Below are 11,208 nucleotides of genomic sequence, written 5' to 3'. Positions count from 1 at the left end.
GTAAAAGAGTTCAAAGTGGACATCCAATCACATCCAAGTACTATGTCAATTGGTCCCAACTCAATCACCAAAAGATCAACTTTGCAAGAGTAGTTCTTGGACAACTCCAATTCTGTACTTTGACACTTCATATTGCAACTCATTGAATCACCATTGGCCACTTGCACCATGTGCTTGTTTGGTAAAGAAGTTGGTTGCATTTTGAGAGTGTTCAAAGACCTTTTATTGACAAAACTATGCGTGCTTCCAGTATCAATGAGTGCATATGCTGTTCTCCCATTCACCTTGATCTTCAATCTCAATGTGTTGGCACCCTTACTTCCCGCATAAGCATCATGAGAGATTGTACACAAGGTAGTATGTGCACTATTGTCTTCGTCCCACACGCATAGAGGCATCCCATCATCCATTTTGTCATGAGCAAACTTTAGTTTCCCACCCGGATCAAAAGGAAACTCGGGATTTTCTTCATCAAAACCATCATCATGAGAACCTCCACCCTCATGAGGATCTCCCCATCCTAAGGCATCATTGCATTCAAGGAATTCCTCCTCCTCATGATTAGCATTGTCCTCAGTGATAATGTAGCTTATGGACATATCCTTGGATTTGCATACTTTGAAGTGATCCTTGTTCCATTTTTCTCCACATTTGAAACATAGACCTTTGAGCCTCATTTCATGCAAACGGTCCTCCTTGATAACCTTGCTTTTTGAACCCCCATTTGCTGGCTTGGACTCATTGTATGTAGCTTTGTTGGACATAAATGGTGGTTTAAATGGAAGTCTATTAGACCCTCTACCATACACGGTAGGAAACCTTGGAAGGTTAGGCCTTGCATTTGCATTTGCATGAGAACTCAAATCCGTTCTTGTAACCACTTCTCCCTTGGTGTTGCCTTTGTTAGCCCACTTTGACATATATTTTTCCTCATGAATTTCTGCAAGCATCATTGCTTTCTTCAAAGTTGCGGGCTCTTGAGCTTTGACATCACCACCAATAGGAGTCTTCAAACCCCTTATATACTTGACGACTAGATAATGCTCATCAAAATCATCCAAGTATAATAGAAGTTTTAGAAACTTTTGAGAATAGGCCTTCACCGTTGTGACTTGTTCAATCTTGTCCCATTCTACAATGTGGTTATCCCTTTGCATTCGAGAAGTAAACTCCTCTGCCATGTCATTCTTGAATGCTTCCCAAGTAGAAATAACATAACCATGTGATTGCTTCCTTCTCCACCAAGTATGAGCAAAGCCTTCCAAATGCAATGAAGCAAAGTAAACCTTTGACATTTCACTTCTCGGGCTGATCTCGAAGTAGAGGTCCATTTTGTTTGCCCATTCTTCAAAGTCTTTGATAGAGTTTGACTCTCCCTTGAACTTTGTGAATGTGATTTTGTCCTTCACGGTCTTATCCATGTCATTTTGCATTCTTGGCCCTCTTTGCCGTGTTCTAGGATCATCAAATCCTCTTCCTTCACCCAAGTGTCTTTGCATTTGCTCATCTTCCCAATCCCAATCACATGCATCCTTTAGCCCTCTGTGCTCATAACTTCTTCTGGCATCCTGCATAAAGGACGTAGCTTTTGGAACATTGGCATTTGACTTCTCATGATAAGCATCACCCATAGGCCTTTTTCCTTTATCCACTTGAGACGAGTGTGACATCATCTGTCTCCCATGGTTTACCTCATGCATAGGCGGCAATCTTTCATGTCGGAACTCATGGTGTGCACTATCCATTACATTGTCATCCACTTCTTGATTAGACTTGGAAGAAGCCAACCCACTGATAGTATTACCCAAGTCTCTAAATCCCGTCTGCATCATATCACCAAGATAGTGTTGGCGCTTGTCAAAGCGTTCCATGAGTTGCTCACCAAACTGTTGTTGCCGACTAGCTAGGTTACCTTCAACCCGTTGGAACATACTCTCCATGGCTTTAAGCATCATGTCCATCGTGATCGGAGTAGTCCCCACCATGGGTTGAGAAGTCTCCAATGGCTGTGAATCACTAGTGGCATTTGAAGTCGAATCCTCCCCAACTCTTGTAGAAGATCCACTAGCCATTAATGGTTCGGGTTGCTTAGCATCTTGCTCACTCCGAACTCCTTTGTTTTGTCCCCCTCTAGTCATTTCCATGCATGAAATTTGGTCCCACTTGCAAACTAGCTCACTGTTTTGCTCCAAAATGTGACCAAATCACCAAATATGCCAAAACTCTTTGGAGACAAGTCCGATTTTGCTTCTCTTTAGCTCGATAGATCCGTAATGATAAGATCTTGGAGCTGAATGCCTGGGGCAAGAAAAATCTGGTGTGCAAGTACTCTCTGTTTTAGGGTTTGCGATAGAGGCCCAACTAATAGTTCACTATCCAAACGATATCAGATTTTGATGATCTTTATATCGTTGGAAAGCTCTCGATGAGACTAATAAGGATCCCCAAAAACAGATTTGAAAAAGTCAACTGCCTTTGACCAGTCAACTGTCCTGGCTGAAAGTCAAACTTTGACTTTGACCGCTCCAAACTTCTCCGATTTCAGAGATCTTCGGCTTGTTAGAAAGGTCTTGATGTGTAGATTAAGAATCATCAAGGACAGATTTGGAATAATCTTTGTAAACCCTAAAATTTAGGGTTCTGCCCTGACTGCAACTAGGCAAGTTTTTGCAAAAATTTTGCCATAACTTCCCCGCTTTTGCTTGCAAATCTCAATCTACCCATGCATTTGTATCATCATTAACCACTTGACCATTGCAAGGTATCAATCCACAAAGCATTTTGACCATTGCAAGGCATCAACCACAAAGCATTTTTGCATGCAAATCCATATGGCATCACCTCTTTGTCATGATGCAACTTGAGTCGATGTAGAGGTTTGTTGCTTTGCTTTGGCTCAAGTATGGCTTTGATGTCGATGAAGCGCGTTGATGCTTGCCGATCTCCCGGCCAAGCACTTCTCACCCCTTCACCAAGTTTTCCTCCAAGGTGAAGGTTGAGGCCATGTCTTCACCACCAATGTACCTAATCCTCCACCATACCGCTTTTCCAAGGCAATCACGGCATGGTAGATTCATGACATGCTCCCCTTGGCCTCTCCAACCCATGCCAAGGTACCCTCACACATTGCTAGATTCACTAGGAAATGAAAGTGAATGCAATGGTGAGTGTATGTGATTGGAATTCACAAATGGGATGAGGGTAAGATCACTTACATGTGTAAGCATGACTCATGCTTTTATCATTTTACAAATCATAATGGCATCATGACCATGCCCTTTCATAGCTCCATTACAATCCCATCATCAACAACATCCAACAACACATCCAACAACATCCAAGTGTCACAAAGCGGTGATCTCGGGTCGCGTTCTGGGCACGAGTTCCCGCTCGGGACTAGAAAATCCAATACAAAAGTGAAAACAGAAAGCACTTGCTGAATGCTGCACCTCAAGACCTATAGCTCGTCTCGAAGAGGACGACGAGCCGGTCGTTTTGAGTACTAGAACTCTAAAAACGGAGTTCGTATGAGAGAGTTATGACCAAAAACGTGCAACCGGCAATGGAAAACGGTCACCAAAAAGCAGACTTCCAACCCAAAACATTTTATTCAATCCCCCAAATGTGCCCAAAGCTATGCTCACTTATGCCAATATGCAAGGCATAGCATTGAATGGCTATGTGTAGCATTCAAGCATTCATAATGCATAAAGAGCAGCATGAATGGCCATGATTAAAGTCCAATTTCTGAAAATGGGGGTTTTATGTGTAATAAAACCCTAATTCACTCCATAGCTTGAAAGAATGCTTCAAAATTGTAAGGAAGTGATGGAGCAACTCACCAATGTCACCCGGGAAGCCTTAATGCTTGAATTTGTTGAAGGAGATGAAGATTAGGGTCACTTTGGTGAAAAACGTGGGCAGCTTTGGTAGTGATTTTCAGCCACATTGGGAGCCCCATTGCTCATGGAAAATAGGTGAAATACTTCATAAAACATTGCTAGATACATGAGAGACTCAATGCCCTTTGCTCATGTTGAGATTCCATGGCTAGGGTTTGCAAGAAAGCTCCCAAACAAAAAACGTTTTTGATTAACAACTGCTAATCAAGATTAGAAATTTTCCCCAATTTGGTCCACTCATTCTAAAAAAAATAGGTCCATGTGCTCAGATTTGAACCACAAACTCTACCTTAGCCATATCCCCTTCCCCCATGAATCAAATGAAGCAGAAATCTCACGAAATGAGAAGAAGAAAAGAAAATTAAAAATCATGGATCAAAAGCCATGCTCTGATACCAATGAAAGAAAGTAACAGGGGTGGGTTAGTCCCTCACCAAGGGAGTGGCTCATGAAGGAGTCACCACTTAGCATCTCACGGGAGAAGCTCACCATTGATTCTTGGAATAGATAACATTATCATGAATGAGCCATAATCCCATTTACATTGGTATTTATACTCCACCCAAGAGTTCACACCTACTTACTAGTTGTCCATGGCCTTGGGCCCATAATGCTTTCTTACACTTACCTTACCAAGGTGTCAAAATGGTATGATTACTTCTAAAATATCTCATTTTTTAAGTAATATTACATAATTTTTCACTAATAAATCTTGTACTCAGTCAACTCTTCATCTTATGTGGGCATTTACTCATTTTTAGGTATTTTCTTTTATTCATTGGATTTATCTCATCCGAACACTTGGATTAATCTTATTGGTCTCCATAGGAACCTTAATTGGACCATAATCCAAAATTTTTAGAAAATATTGACCCTTACGCTAAGGTCTTTTAAATAATTTTTTAAAAAATTCCTAATGCACCTTGGAAAATTTAATTTGATTTTCTATTTTAAGAAAATATATTTTTGATATTTGTAGAATTTATATATCTAAAAATATTAAATTACCACTCTCTAAAAATTTTCATCTCACTAGGTAAAAACAAGGAAAAATAATATTTTCTTGTATTCAAAAAACAGGGAATGATTACAAGGGATTAAAGTAGAGACTTATTCATTATTCAGGCTCAGGAGGAATCTTACACTATACATAGAGCTTAATGCATGCATAGAGGTCTATGCAGCTTAATCTATGCATAGATCTCTATGCATTATGAATGCATGCATAGAGCTTAATCTATGCATTAAGCTCTACGAATAGAGCTTAATGCATAGATATGCATAAAGCTATGCATGAGGCCTTATGCATAAAGCATTATACGAATAGAGCTTAATCTATGCATTAATCTCTACGAATAGAGCTTAATGCATATCTGTGCATTAAGCTCTACGAATAGAGCTTAATGAATAGATATGCATAAAGCTATGCATGAGGCCTTATGCATAAAGCATTATACATAAAGATTATGCATAAAGCTTATGCGCAAATCTACAAAACAAATCCCTAGATTAGAAGACCTACAAAACCCAACAAAAGGGTAAGGAAAGGATTAGTAATGCATACATACAAAAGCCCTAAGAACCTAATGCATACATACAAAATCAAAAAAGAGAGGAAAGAGAGAAAAGTATTTACCTCTTTTTAGTGAAGTTAAAAGAGAGGATTATAAGACGTACAAAACAAAGCAAAAAGTTGAGAAAAGAATTAGTAATACAAAACCCTAAAAGTGTGAATAGCATGGATATACAAGGAGGTTTAAGCCTTATGCATAAGGAGGTTTAAGTGTATAAGCCTCTTATGTATAAGAGGCTTATGCTGCATAAGAGAGAGAGAGAGAGAGAAGAAAATACCATTCAAAAATTTTAAACATAAGAAGCTTATGCATGAGAGAGAGAGAGAGAAAGAGAGAGTGAAGAGAATACCAATCAAACACCCTAATTCTAAACATACCATTCAAAAACCATGAGTATATGAAGAGGTGGGAGAGACAAGTGGGATAGAGATTACCTTTTGGGAGGAGGAGACTTTATGAGGAGAGGACAAAGGGTGAGGTGGTGCAGCCATCATGAGAGGAAGAGGTACAGCACAGGGAGCAGAGGGGAGGGAAGGAAAAATAGTTACGGCATCGAGACGACACAGGTGGGATTATTCCAAAAAAAATTTAACAGAGCATTTACACTTGCATCTATAGGCATGTCTATAAGTGTGTCTATACTATATAGACGTGCTTACAGATGCACCTATAAACACACCTATAGATGCGAGTATAGATGCACCTATAGACGCTAGTACAGACGTGCCTAAAGATGCGTAAATAGCCGCGTAAAGCCCACAAAATCATAAATTTGCCCACGGCCCCTCTCTTACTTCCATCTCTCTCTAGTTTGCACGTCTATGTTCTCATTCTCTTGTACTATTAGTGTAGAGTTTTAGAATGCCAAAAGGATGATATAGAGTGGAATCACATAGATTTAGTTGTTGGTGAGTGTTATTATATACCTCTAGCCACATTGTAACTATGTACGACTACCTCATAGTTGGCGGGCGTTTCTGGAATGTCATATGGGACAAACAGGTCTAATTTTTCAACACTGTTGTCCATAATTTCAGAGTTTTAGAGAATGCGACACCAACTATGAAGGTTTAGTGCACGATAGGATGTAGAGGGTAGAAAAAGATGTCCTAGGGATTAGTTAATACTAAGTCTCCCCTCAAAATTTCCGATTGAAGCAATAGAGGAATACTTTAATGTAACTGGCTACAACAATGAGAGAAGAAAGATGGCTCTCGCAAGGCTAAAGATTATGGAAACGGCCAGGGTCGCTTGGAGGAATCACTGCGAGACTAACGATCTCGACCGGAATACCCAGACTTGGACCGATCTTAAAGCTTACCTCAGAAAGAGGTTTTGTCCTTCGGGCTTCCTTGAAACTAAAATGAATGAATTCTTGGAATTAAAGCAGGATAGTCGGACAATTGAAGAGTACCATCAAGCTTTTTCCCTTCTCCTCAAATATTCCCCTCAGTTGGATGAAGAGCACTTGATGGGTGGCTAGGTTCATTCGAGGAATGAACGAGCCATTGGACACCTTAGTGAAGATTGCCAAACCTATCTCAGTGTGGTTGAAGCAGTAATAAGAATGGCGGACTTTGCCAAATCCTTTGTTGTTAAGGTCCCGCCAAAGCCTGCACCCTCAAATTTTAAAAGATTCCAAACCCCGGGAAGTACTTCAAACTTTCCTCCCCCAAAGAGGCAACAAGGCCCAATTCAAAATCAGGATGCAGGAAGATTCACAAGTGAAGGAAGACCCTTCCCCCAAAACACTTTCTCAGAAGCCCCACCTATTTCAAGGATTCAGAGGGATGAGCTCAGAAGTGAGAACTGGTGTTTTGGATGCCAGGGTTTTGGTCACCAACTGAAAGACTGCCCAACTCCTGCCATGTCAAGGGGACAGGGAAGTCAAGGACCAAGAATTCAAAGACCAACCCCTTCCTATCAGTCAAATCAAGGACCAGCTCGCCCAAATCAGAGCAATCCCAGGAGAACTCTAGCTCACCCATCTGCATCTGTCCAGAGTAGCCTTAGAACTCCTTCCCAGAATTGGGGCAACCAAAGAGAAAGAGTTCAACCTCAGACTGTAGCAGCCAAAGCAGTCACAATTGCAGAAGTAGTGGAAGAGGAAAGAGGATAGATTTATGCTACAATTGAAAACCAAGGACCAAACCGTCAATTCTCTATCATTTATACTCCAGCTGAGTATCAAGGTAAGCCTTTTAAGCTTTTGATTGATTTAGGCAGTACTCATTCCCCTGGATGCTTGCGTAAGCTAGTCTTAGATCAGAAATCAGGGAAACCTATGTAAGTTGAAATGGCAAGTGGGAAGATTCTTTTCACTCACCTTGAGATAGACCGTATTCAATTCAATCTAGATGGGAATTTAACTGACTGTCAGTTCAAAGTTATACCTTTGGGAGTTTTCGACGGGATCCTTGGAATGGATTGGCTCCACCAAAATCAGCTGACATTCACTATCATAATGGAACCATCTCCTTCTGTGACCTTCACGAAAATAAAGTTCAAGGAATCGAAAATTCAGGATCCCCTAGTCTGTAGTTAGTAAAAGCTTCTAAGTTACTAAAAGGACTTAGAAAGAAGCAGCGCATTTATCTTGTCAAAATGAATCTGGTAGACTCAAAGTTAAAAGCTAAAGAACCTGAATGGTTAAGTGAATATGATGATTTATTCCTAGCAGAATTAACAGAGATGCCCCCAATTCGGGAAGTAGATCATGTCATAGAATTGACCCCCGGAGCTCAGCTAGTAGCCTTGCGCATGTACAAAATGCCGGTTCCTAAATCCATCCAACTCAAGGAACAGCTTAGACAACTGTTGGAACAAGAATTTGTAGGACCCAATGTTTCACCTTGGGGTGCTCCAGTTCTCTTTCTTCAGAAAAAGAAAGATGGAACGTTAAGACTCTGTGTGGACTACAGAGCTCTCAATCAACTGACAGTTAAAAATAAGAATCCTATTCCCAAAATTGATGAGCTTCTAGACAAGCTAAGTGGAGCCCAGATCTTCACAAATATAGATCTCAAATCAGGGTATTATTAGATCAGGATTAATGAGCAAGATATCCCAAAAATAGCATCAATACTGGATATGGGCATTATGAATTCACTGTCATGCCGTTTGGATTGACAAATGCCCTAGTTACATTCATTCGCTTAATGCAAGACATTCAATTGCTTAATGCCCTAGTTAACATTCAATTGCTTAATGCAGGACATTCAATTGCTTAATGCCGAGAATGATTTGGTTCTTGTTTTCTTTGATGATATTCTGATCTACTCAAAGAATGTAGCTGACCATGAAGCTCATGTCAGAAAAGTTCTTGAGATTCTAAGGAAGCACCAACTCTTTGCAAAAAAGATAAAATGCACTTTCTCTGCTGTCGAACCATGTTAAATACTTGGGCTTTCTGGTATCCAAAGATGGAATTTCTCCAGACTGCGCGAAAGTCCAAGCAGTCATAGATTGGCCTGAACTAAAGATAGTGAAGGAAGTCAAAGGATTCTTGGGATTGACTGGTTTGGTATAGAGTTTTTATACCAAAGTATGCTCTCATAGCTTCCCCCTGACTAATCTTCTCAAGAAGAATATTCCGTTTCAATGGTCTGCCAGGTGCCAGAGTGCTTTTGATTAGCTGAAGACTGCCTTTGTAACCAATCCCATTCTGAAGCTGCCAGATTTCTCTCTATCCTTTGAGGTAGTAAACTAATGCCAGTGGTTTTATCCTAGGAGGTGCACTCATGCAGGAAGGTCATGCACTAGCCTATGAATCCCGAAAACTCATAACCCATGAGAGAAATTATGTTGTCCATGACTTGGAACTACTTTCAGTAGTATATGCCCTGAAGTTGTGGAGACATTACCTACTGGGTCAAAGATTCACTTTGATGATAGATCATCAAAGCTTAAAGTGGATCTTCACTCAGAAGAATCTTAACATGCACGAGAGAAGGTGGATGCAGACCCTATAGGAATTTGATTTTGAAATCAAGTAGTACCGCCCAGGCAAAGAAAATATGGTAGTAGATGCCCTCAGTAGAAAAGCCTCCTTGCTTGCAATTACTGTAGTGTCAAATCCTTTGACTATTGAAGCAAGAGAGATCATGCAGGATAGATTCTTTGGCCCTATTGCTACCCTCCTTATGCAGGAAAGCAAAACTCCACAGGAGCTGAACCGAGCTCAAGGGTACAGCCTGGATGATAGAATTATGTATTAGAATCGCAGGCTATGCATTCCCAATGATGAGGGAACTAAGGGTCAAATTCTGAATGAAGCCCATGACAGCCTTATTGCAAGACATCTAGGTTTCATCAAAACCTACTCTTTTGGCTTGGTCTAAAAAAGGATGTGCTTAATCATGTATGTCAATGTCTGACCTGTCGTCGTCGTCGCAAAGTCAAGGCCGAGAGAGTAAAAATGCCTGGGAAATTACATCCATTAGACATCCCCCAGATGAAGTGGGAATGCATCAGTATGGATTTTATTACTAGATTACCTTAAGTGCAATCAAGTTACAACTCCATCTTTGTGGTAGTTGATAGACTAACCAAAGTTGCCCATCTGATTGCAGTAAAAGAAACCTACACTGCACTGGATGTGGCCAGAGTGTTCCTCAAGGAAATCTTCAGATTGCATGGCCTACCCAGAAGAATAGTAAGTGATCGAGATCCCAAATTCACGTCAAGATTCTGGACTGCATTTTTTGAAAAACTAGGAACTTTCTTGGATCTCAGCACAACTTACCACCCTGAGACCGATGGTCAAATAGAAAGGGTAAACCAAGTAATCGAAGATATACTTCGATCATGTTGTGGGGCAGGGAACCCAAGAAGCGGCTAAGCTATCTGCACCTAGTCGAGTTCACCTACAATGCTTCTTATCACAAAAGTATTGGGATGGGCCCTTTCAAAGCTTTGTATGGACAAGATTGCTTAACTCCATTAACTTGGTCCGACCCATTGATTAGGGTCGAGATGTCCAGACCCATTGATTAGGGTCGAGATGTCCAAACAGATGCTTGATGACATGGAGTAGCAGATGGAGTCAATTCGCAAAGATATAAAAGCTACCCAAGATAGACAGAAGTAAAATGCAGATAAGAAGAGGATAGACAGAGAATTTGAAGAAGCAGATATGGTCTTCATTCGAGTACACCTTAAAAGAAGTTCTCTATCTCTCTTGGGAAGTACAAGAAGTTATCCCCCAGATATTGTTGGCCATATCTGATTACAAAGAAAGTAGGTGACTTAGCCTACGAGCTTCTTCTGCCTCCTCATCTCAAAGTGCATAATGTATTTCATTGTCAGCCTTCTTAAAAAATATGTACCAAGCCCGAATCATGTGCTTGATGTGATGAAATCTTAACTTCTTTAACCCAAGGGTAGATGGAACTCCAACCTAAAGAAATCCTTGATGTTCGAGAAAAGGTTTTCAGGAACAAAATTCTGAGAGAATTATTGGTCAAATGGAAGTTCTATCCTTTCGAAGATGCCACCTGGGAGAGAAAGAAGCCAAACTGTTGCGAGATTATCCCCAGTTTGTGAGATGAGGATATCTCACGTTTTTCAAGTGGGAGAGAATGTAAGATTCCTCCCCAACCTCTCAAGATGTCCAACATCTTCCCCTGTAATCAAATCCCTCTTCAGAAATATAAAAGATCTTGTTTCTACCTGTTTTGACCTAGAGAGAGAAAATATTCTAGAGAGAGGTTATTCAGATTTTGAATATTTTT

Source organism: Cibotium barometz, chromosome 14, assembly GCF_041138505.1.
Source record: "Cibotium barometz isolate CiBa-2024 chromosome 14, ASM4113850v1, whole genome shotgun sequence".
NCBI classification, from domain to species: domain Eukaryota; kingdom Viridiplantae; phylum Streptophyta; class Polypodiopsida; order Cyatheales; family Cibotiaceae; genus Cibotium; species Cibotium barometz.
This window is presented reverse-complemented; position numbering follows the sequence as displayed.